Below are 9,936 nucleotides of genomic sequence, written 5' to 3'. Positions count from 1 at the left end.
GCTCTAATCAAATTTGCAAAAGGCTCTATATACAAATTAAAGAGGAGCGGGGACAGGGGACAACCCTGTCTTGTGCCCCTTGTGATGTTAAACTAGTCTGATAATTCTCCATTCACCAACACCCTGGCCCTGTGGAGATAATAAAGATTTTGGACCACCCTCACCATTTTCTATGGTAAACCAAAACTACTTAAGGTCTCCCAAAGATACGCCCAGTGCATTAGGTCGAAGGCCTTAGCTGCATCCACAGCTACTATAGTCAGAGGTAAGTTCTGAGCCTCTGCCATATCTACAACCTCATCATCAAGAACGTGAGCTCATTAAGCTGTCTCCCTGGTATAAAACTTTTTCTGATCTGAGTGAATAACTCCCTTTATGACATTTGCTACTCTTGACGCTACAATCCCTGAGAAGATCTTATAATCTGACTTCAAGTGTGATATCAGTCTGTACGAATCCACTCTCAGCGGATCTTTATTTGGTTTCAGTATTAGAGTTACCGTAGCCTCAGACCAAGAACTGGGAGCGGTTTCCCCGTCTATATAAATTGCATTAAATAGATCTTTTCGGACTGGTGCTACGTTGTCTATGATTTGAGTATAAATCTTAACTGGGAGCCATCTGGGCCAGCTGCCTTACTGCCTGCCATATTCCTGCACTGTACCCTGATCTCCTCTTCCGTAATCTCACCCTCTAGAACCCCCTTTTGCTCATTTGTTAATCGTGGGAGTTCTGCCATCTTTAGCCACGCCTCAATACATTCCATCCTGGGTTGTATATCCTCACTATAGAAGCTGCTCATATATCCTCGGGCTTCTCCACTTATATCTTCATTAGTGTGCAACATCTCCCCTGACTCTCTATTTATTAAATTCCGAATTGAATTTCTAGCCTTATCTGTTTTAGCTTTCCAAGCCAGTAGTGAGCTGCACCTTTCCTCATACGAAAAATTCTGTAGCTTGCTCACTTTCCATTTATCCTGTATCCTCTTATCTGGCAGTGCTTGGAATTCTGCCTTCAACTCCTCCAATTCTCTACTAAGCACTGAAACTCCACCTGAACCCTCCATTGAAGCCTTCTGGAGATCACGTTCTCTGGCCTTAATCACTCTAATTCGCCTTTCCTCTTCCTGCTTTGCCACACGCCTCACATTGTGGAGCTTAAGATTGCCCTTAAATATGCTTTAAAAGCATCCCAAACTATTTGCCCTTTTATAGAGCCCCTATTAACCTGAAAGAAGTCAACAGTCATTTCCACTCGATTGGATAACACCTTCTCATCTAATAAGATAGTCCTATCCAACGTCCACCTGTTCTGTCCCACCTTTCGATGGAGCCTTAGGGACAGGGCTACAGAAGAGTGGTCAGACAGAACTGCAGGGACATGTGTTACCGCCTCCACCTCTGCATACATCCCCTGATCTACCAGAAAATATTCAATGCGGGAGTGATGCCCATACTTTTTACTATAGAAGGTAAAATCCCTAGCTTCCCCCATCTTACTATGCCAAATATCAATCAAGTTAAATTCAATCAGCACATTTTTCAGTCTAGCAGATGTTTTGGGAGGACTAATATATTTAACTCTTGATGTTGTCTAGTTCCTTATTTAGAACTAGATTAAAATCTCCTACTAGTATAATCGGGGCTGTAGTCTCCAATAAACAAGATTCTAACTTCCTAAGGGCTTCAGGATTATCATTATTTGGTCCATAATATATTGCACACACTACTGACCTGCCTTGGATCAATAAAATAGCTACTGACCATCTACCACAGAGATCCAATTCATATTTTAGTAGCCTAATTCCCGAATTATTCCTAATAATTAAAGCCACTACTCTAGTGCATCCTCTCTGGTCTAAGCACACAACCTCCTGGACCCAACGTAACTTATTAAAACATGACCTACACTCATTTCTTTGCAGATGAGTCTCTTGAAGCAGTATAATTTGCGCTTCAGTATTCCTAAAATATTCTGTCACCTGGGCCACCTTCTTCCTTGATCTCAAGTCGTTAACATTCCAGGATAAAAAATGAAATAAATCTGAGCTAGTCATACTTGAAACCCCGGGCTCTATCCCTATTCAGCTCCTTTATTGCCTTGAACATAGACCCTCGATTAGACTTCCTAACCGGATCAACCCCATATATGACAAAACCCAACTTAGAGAAAGCAAAAAGAGGACAATTTTTTTTCTTTTTTCCCCATGCTCCCCACACCAAGTGACCCTCCTACTTCTACCCCCGTAAACACCCCTCTCCTCTCCCTGGGCGATATAATCTGCCCTCCGTGACACCCCTTCCCAAAGATAGATATATAAATGTTCTTAGTATACTTAAAGAAAGAAAGCCTAACAACACATAATGAAATTAATATTTAGCACCTATTTCATCCACTAGGAGACCTTACAAAAAATTTTGAGACAGAAAACTCATCTCTCCATCTGTGCTAGGAAGGTATCACCCTCTTCTGGACTGCTAATATTATACATTTTATTTCGCCACATAATTTTTAACAATGCTGGAAACCTCCTCTGGACCTGGGCACCTTTACTACATAACTCATTCATCCTTGTACCCAATTCCCATTGCCTCTTTGCCGTTCTTTTGCCTAAATCCGATCTCACTTGATAATTAGTCTCCATGCTGCACCTCCTGAGGCTTGAGCCTGGAGATTGCAGGCTGACACTCACGCTCCTATTTTGCATTTTACTTTACTTGCTGCTCTGAGGTACTGTTTGCTGCTATTATTTTTAACAAGAGGCTTTTAATATTGTTTTAACTTGGGCACGATCGCTTTAAAGCTCACGCATTCTTACCTGACTATTGGGGAATTGCACGGCAGGGGCCCGCCATTTTGAGGGTACTGCTGGTCGGCTGTCCAGTTCTTCTGCCCCGACGGTATTTAGGGCATATGACGTAAGCGCGCAGCGCTGCACCTCCTGAGGCTTGAGCCGGGAGATTGCAGGCTGACACTCGCGCTCCTATATTGCATTTTACTTTACTTGCTGCTAATATTTTTAACAAGAGGCTTTTAATATTGTTTTAACTTGGGCACGATCGCTTTAAAGCTCACGCATTCTTACCGGACTATTGGGGGATTGCACGGCAGGGGCGGGGGGCCGCCATTTTGAGGGTACTGCTGGTCGGCGGTCCAGTTCTTCTGCCCTGACGGTATTTAGGGCATATGACGCAATCACGCAGCGGACGCGCCGAGGGTGCGCCTAAGGCAAGCCCGTCTGAGCCCATCCGCGCTTGGATTGAGCCTTGCACCAAAACCCCTGGTCATGTACCCATAGGCAAGCCACCTTCTCTCATTTACTCTAGTGAGCAATTATTGGCACAAAATAGGTGCATAAGGACATCTGGCTGTGTTTGCGTCGCGCCCGGTACTGTGCTGGGACCCATAACAAGGTCCTGCCCGGCGTGTCAAACAACTCTGCCAGGACTAGGATTTACTAATTTTCCGGGGGAGATTTTGGAGAAGGGCTCAAACAAAAAGAAGTCTGATTTGGTGCTTAAATGTCTATTGGTGAATGCACGTTCTTTAGTTAAACATAGTGTTGAATGTGCAACACTAATAGAGGGTGGTAATATTAAGGTTGCCTTCATAACAGAAACATGGACAGAAGAGGCGTCTGGCCCAGACTTAGTGAAAGCAACACCACCAGGATTTATATGCCATACGGCAAATAGACCTTTTAAAAAAAGAGGAGGATTGGCAGTAATTTATGACAGCTCTATTAAAGCCACTTTTGATATAATTGCTAATACCTTGTATGAAGCAATGTCCTTCTCTTTTAGCCTTCATCATTGTCACACATTTAGGGGTATCCTTGTTTATAGACCTCCGGGTCCCAGGAATTAGTTTGTAGCTGAGGTGGGCACGCTCCTGGAGGCAGGCATGAGCTTGGACTCGCACACAATATTGGGAGATTTCAACTTCTATTTGGAGGCTGATAATGATAAAGACACAGATTTTTTTTGAGATTTAATGAGTAGTGTGGAGTTAAAACAATTAGTAAATGGACCCACTCACTCGGCAGGGCACACACTGGATGGGATTTTTTCAAATTCCCCATATCTCTCAGTTACTGATGTACTCCCTCTATCTTGGTTGGATCATGCGGCCATCATGTTTGAGCCGACTTTCCAGGAAGGCCAGGGCAGGGACCCTTCCCTTAGGAAAAGTAAGGAAATTAGAGCCTGGAATAAGGTAGGAGAGAAAGAACTTACTGAGCTGTTACTTTCTACGCAGGGATCTCTGCCCGCGGAGGTGGAAGAAGCCTCCTCCGTGTATACAGAATGGGTAGAAGATGCCTGCTACATTCTAGCCCCTAAGAAAGTAATTATTCCCAAAAGGACACAGCCCACGGCTCCTTGGTATTCCCAGGAACTAAGGGCACAAAAATTTAAATGTAAACAACTGGAACGGTCCTGGAGGAAGGATTATCTTCCAGCTGAAAGAGCAATATATAAACAAGGCCTTCTTTGTTATAAACAGTTGTTGTTTGAAACTAAGTGTGACTTCTTTGCAGAACAGATTAAACTAGCCAGTAACTCGTCAAAGGAATTGTATAAAGTAGTTACTAGGCTGACATATCCACAGCCTGCAACTATCATAACTAGTTTGGAATTTTGCGAGGAAATCGCTACTTTTTTCCAGGCTAAAGTGGAAGCTATTTTTAACACTTTTAAGGACCCTGCGGGTAGTGTTCCAGGATCTAAGGTAGGACCTGTATTAAAATATAGTATGGATAGCTTTCCCCCAATATCCTACTTAGATACGCTCAAGCTTCTTTTATCTGCCAAATCAGGTTCACCTTATGATCCATGTCCAGTAGCAATAGCAAAATTGGCGTCTGAACCCATAGCCTTGACTTTGACACCTCTTTTCAACGCTATGTTTTCCGAAGGGCTTTTTCCTAAATTATGGAAAACGGCTTCGGTCCTACCGCTCTTGAAAAAACCTAGCTTGGATATTAAAGACCCAAGCAGCTTCCGCCCCATTTCACGCCTCCCTCTGCCCTCTAAATTGGTGGAAAAATACATGAACACTAAACTGAGTGCCTACTTATGTGAAGCCAAGGTTTTGGGTCCCACCTAATTTGGGTTTAGAGAAGGGCACAGTACTGAAACTGCCCTTCTTAAATCCACAGAAGAGATTAGGAGAGGGCTGGACCAGGGAGGAAAGGCAGTACTGATCCTGCTTGATCTCTCCGCTGCCTTCGATACGGTCCACCATGGAGTATTGATGGACCGTTTGTTGGCTTGCGGAGTAAGGGATAAAGCATAGACTCTCCTTAAATCCTTCCTTTCTGACAGATGTCAGACAGTCGCACTGGGTGAGTTTGTCTCCAAACCTTTTTCGCTTCCATGTGGGGTCCCTCAGGGGTCTTCCCTGAGCCCCACGCTCTTTAATGTTTACGTACCTCCTTTGGCCCCTCTGATTGAGTCTTTCGGCTTTTGTTTAACATTGTATGCCGACGATACTCAAATTGTAATCTCCCTGCAACCAAGGCAGGAGAAGGCATCGGGGGAGAGGTTACATGATTGTATGGGAGCAGTGGGAGGCTGGATGACACAAAACTGCTTAAAGCTTAATGCTGGTAAAACAGAGGTGATTTTGTTTGGGAATAATATTAATCTCTGGACTCCTAGTTGGTGGCCAGAGGCTATGGGGACCCTTCCAGTACCTCCCAGAAAAGTTAAGAACCTGGGTGTAGTACTGGATGAACATTTTAACATGCGTGATCAAGTAAATGCCGTAGTCTCTGCTACCTCCTATATCCTCAGGACCATAAGGAAAATTCTACCTCTTTTACCGGCAGACTGTAAGTGTACAGTGGTTACGGCCTTGATTATGTCGAGACTTGACTATTGTAACAGTCTTTATTTGAATATGCAGGAGTGCAACCTACAAAAACTTCAGATGCTCCAGAATTCAGCAGCTAGGCTGCTTACTGGAACTTCGAAATTTGCCTCTATTTCTGGCTCTATAAAAAAACTTCCCTGGTTGCCGGTAAAGAAGCAAATTCTTTTCAAATCCCTCTGCTTATTTTCCGAGCATTTCAGGACATGGGCCCACTTCATCTGAAACAACAATTTCAGTGGTATGTGCCAGGAAGATCGTTACGCTCTTTAGGAGCAAAACTAACTGTACTTCCCATTACAAAGAGAGCTAGATGGGGCGGTAGAAGTTTTTTTGCGGGGGCAGCTAAGGCCTGGAATGAGCTTCCTTTTAGCTTGAGAAACTCTTAGGATCTATTATCATTTAGGAAAGCGCTCAAAACAAGGCTGTTCTGATTTTCTGGCCTGAACCGTTTGTTGGGAGGACTGTAGCAAGCGCCAGGACACCTCAGGGTAACCGTGCGCTATATAAGTTTTACTAACATAACATAACATGCTTCAAAGGCATGTCCCAACACCAACTCCTTAACGGCATATGTATGGAAATTGATCAGAATCTTTTTGGGCGTCTTCTAGCGGGGTTTAACTTAAAGGGATCCCTGTAAACTCTCTGAATCTCTTTCTTGACCTCAAGATCCGGCCTATCATGCAATAGTCCTTCTCTGAGTAAGTTACAGTTGAAACTCTTAATATCCCCTTTCTCTGACCCTTCCAGGATACTAAGAACTCGCAGGTTGTTATCTCTAGACTGGGTTTCGAGCCTCTCCAAATCATCCTGCAGGGATTTGTTAAGAGATTTCAAAGACTCTATATCTCGGGAGTTCTCAGACACTACTGCAGACAAAGCCTTCACCTCTCCTTCCAAAATTCCAGTACGTTTCGAAATATCATCCAATTTTTATTCCAGAACCCCACACTTCTCTTGGATCCCTTTCTGGTTGCTCTTAGATATCTAAAATTTTGTGAGAATATCAAGCCTCAAGTTCAGAATCATTTTTCACACCTGATTAGCGGTCCCTCCTTCAGCCTGAGAGATTTTATCTCCTTGGCCTTGACCCCCTGCCATTGCTGATGCGCTCTTATCAAAAGGGGGTCTCGGGCCCAAATCAGGGACTTAAATCCAAGCGTGACTTTGGCTTGACCCATTCACATCTTGTATATCCCCAGCCAACAGGGATAAGCGATTTTCAAGGGGGAGCGGTGCTGTCTGTATAGGTGGGGGCACCTTGCTCTTCACCCCCTGTGATGCTGTAACTTGTTCCATTATCCTAAAGTAGGACCTAAGAGAAGGTAGGGGCTTCGTATGTGCACGCACCTCCTTAGGCCCACAGTGCTTAGGTTGCCCCTAGTCTTCACCACTTTTTTCTTTGGGGAAACCACTGCTATGTCCCGCACTACCTGCTCCCTGCTTCTCCCACCTTTGCCTTTTCCCTCAGGGACTGAGCGTAATTGACTCCTAACTTGCGGCGCTTTTCCTGCTTGTGAATTAACTGGGGGTACTCTCCTCCCCCGTACTCGGTATATTCGGCGCACTCATACCTGCTTCTGCAGACTCAATGGCGCTCTCCACCCCCACCTTCAAACGCTCTTTTATGGAAGAGGTTACCTTTGGGGGAAGGTCCCTTTCAATCGGCCCCAACAGTACCTTGAGTGTCTCCTGTAAATGCGGTCTGTTTACCTCCACATTCCTTACTAACATACAGGGACCACCTGGTTGTTCAGCCTGCTCCTCCATAGATCCAGTGCGTCTTCTCTCCGAAGCCTGCATTCCTGTGCTGCCTCTACCCTGACCGACCCGGAAGAAGGCCAACGCTACAGCCGCCCTGGTCTTCTGCCGGTCGCGGGAGATCCCGGACCAAGGAGGGAAGGCAGACAGAAAGCCGCCGAATGAAACGTGCTGAAGCGGCAAATTGTATTATAAAATAGTAATGTAATCGTCTTTTTTTTCCAGAGGATTACCTGTAACTAGACTGCATGGGATACGACGTGAGGCGGCAGCAGCAGCAGCAGCGGGGGATCTGGTTGAGGGCTCCCTGGCATTTAGAAATCTTCATTGATGTCATATGCGCAGTATGCCCAAATCTACAATTTTCCAAACTTTCATATATATTGCTGTGATCCAACAGTGCTTGGTACACATATTTGACCTTCGATTTCCTCTAAAGGTGCTCCACTTCATATCTAGATTTGCCTAGCTTCACCTTCAACATGTTTGAACCCTTGCATCAAGCTTATTCGGTGTGTTGTTGATTTTATCTAGTTTTGGGCTCCTTCTTAGAGGTATTTCTTCCAGTTATTTGCAGCATGGTTATGATGTCACTTTTTGAAGAGGGATGAGTGCTTGTCAAAGGTTCCTCGGCATGAACAAATATTTTCTTCTGTTCCCTAAGCTGTTTGACGGTCATGACCTGGTCATGTTTTTCTCAGTAAATGTTGCTACTAAGCTCACACTGGCAATTTGTGCATCGTGTATCTTTGCCTTCAATATATTTTTAAGAGACAGGCTCTTTAATAACAGGACTTCCACTCTTTCTAGGCCAAAATGTTTACCTGTGATTTCCACATAGGAATAGCTGACTCCTTCCTCTAAGCGCCTACTACTGTGTAGGATTCCATCGAATGCCCCAAAAAGCTTGCAGCTCACTCGTTATGTTAGTGTGGTTTTCCTAATAGCTTCAACATGCCATTGATATGTTCAACTTCAGTGTGGCACGTAAATCAAAATAAAAGTCTCAGTAAACAGGAGTCATCTCCTCATTGGCAAAGCTGTGCCCCACATTACATTGAAGACATGGGTGTGAGGGACGTGGGTTCTGCATGTCCTACAGCATCATCCCTTTAGTAGGGAGAGGGCCATCGCGTTGCTCCATTATCTTGGCTACAGAACCTATGTCAGGAATCCCTCTAAGATTCTCGGTAGTGGAACCACTTCTCAGTTTTCTGAGTGTGAAACCCCAGTTCTCAGGGTAATTTGTACATATGAGACAGAAAGCCCCCCAATCTTCATCAGCACTCAAGTCACACATCATCATAGTCTGCATACTTGGAACAAGTCTCATGTTGAATTGTAGCTAGTGTGTCAGACTATTTTCCATCATAAGGTTTGATCTGAATACATCTGTTCTGATTTATTTTGCCAATGGTCTATTTCTACATACCCTAGTGGGTTCTGAAAGTTTGTATTTCCTTCACTCTTATGGTAGTAAGGGTTAAAAGATGCAAAACATTGCATTGTCCATTAGGTCGAGCTTTTAGAGGAGAGCTAATGTTGCCCTCATTTAAAACTGTTTCCGATTGAAGAGTGCTTTGTTGGGCAGTTTGGCAGCTCTGTCACCACTCACATCAACAATGTTGCTTCTTTCTGTTGTATGTCCTGCTAGTGAAGTCATTTCTCACTGTCTTTTAAGCAAGCTATTTACATTGGATTTCTTTTGCTTTTTTCACTGTAGTTTCTACTGCATAGTGTGACATGATACAAATTAAAAAAATGCAAAAACAGTTGATGGACAGAATGCAGAACAATGTCATACATTCACCCCAGTACAGAGATCTGGGCCTGAATCCATCGTTTTTTTGCTCACCATGCCATTCCAGTTTGAACCCAGCCATATGAAAATCAGTCTTGACCCTGTGCCTCATGGGAACAGTCCAGCCCGAACTGCCAAGCCAGGTCCTCCCTGGACTGGAACCAAGCATCCTAGGACCGGTTTCGGGGTTTCACCCGTCTTCAGCCAGGATAGCTTTATTTCAGTGGCATGGAGAACACGGGATACAAATTAAGCAGTTGAATGTAGAGTTTTCAGTGTCAGTCTTGCTCTTGGAAACCTGTTAGCACCCACTCCATATTTAAATACAGAAAACAAGTGTCTTCCAACCAGTCCAGAGCAACACAGATCATGGATTGCTAGGCTAAAATCAAGGAATGGTTTATTGTTTGTTAGTCTATACAAAATCTGACATCTGCAGTCTTCTTTCTCACCACCACAGCGGGATACATGTGGGGACTGCAAAACTTCCAAATGTT

Source organism: Triturus cristatus, chromosome 4_1, assembly GCF_964204655.1.
Source record: "Triturus cristatus chromosome 4_1, aTriCri1.1, whole genome shotgun sequence".
In the NCBI taxonomy this organism is placed as follows: domain Eukaryota; kingdom Metazoa; phylum Chordata; class Amphibia; order Caudata; family Salamandridae; genus Triturus; species Triturus cristatus.
The sequence above is the reverse complement of the archived record's forward strand: the minus strand, read 5'-3'. Positions refer to the sequence as shown.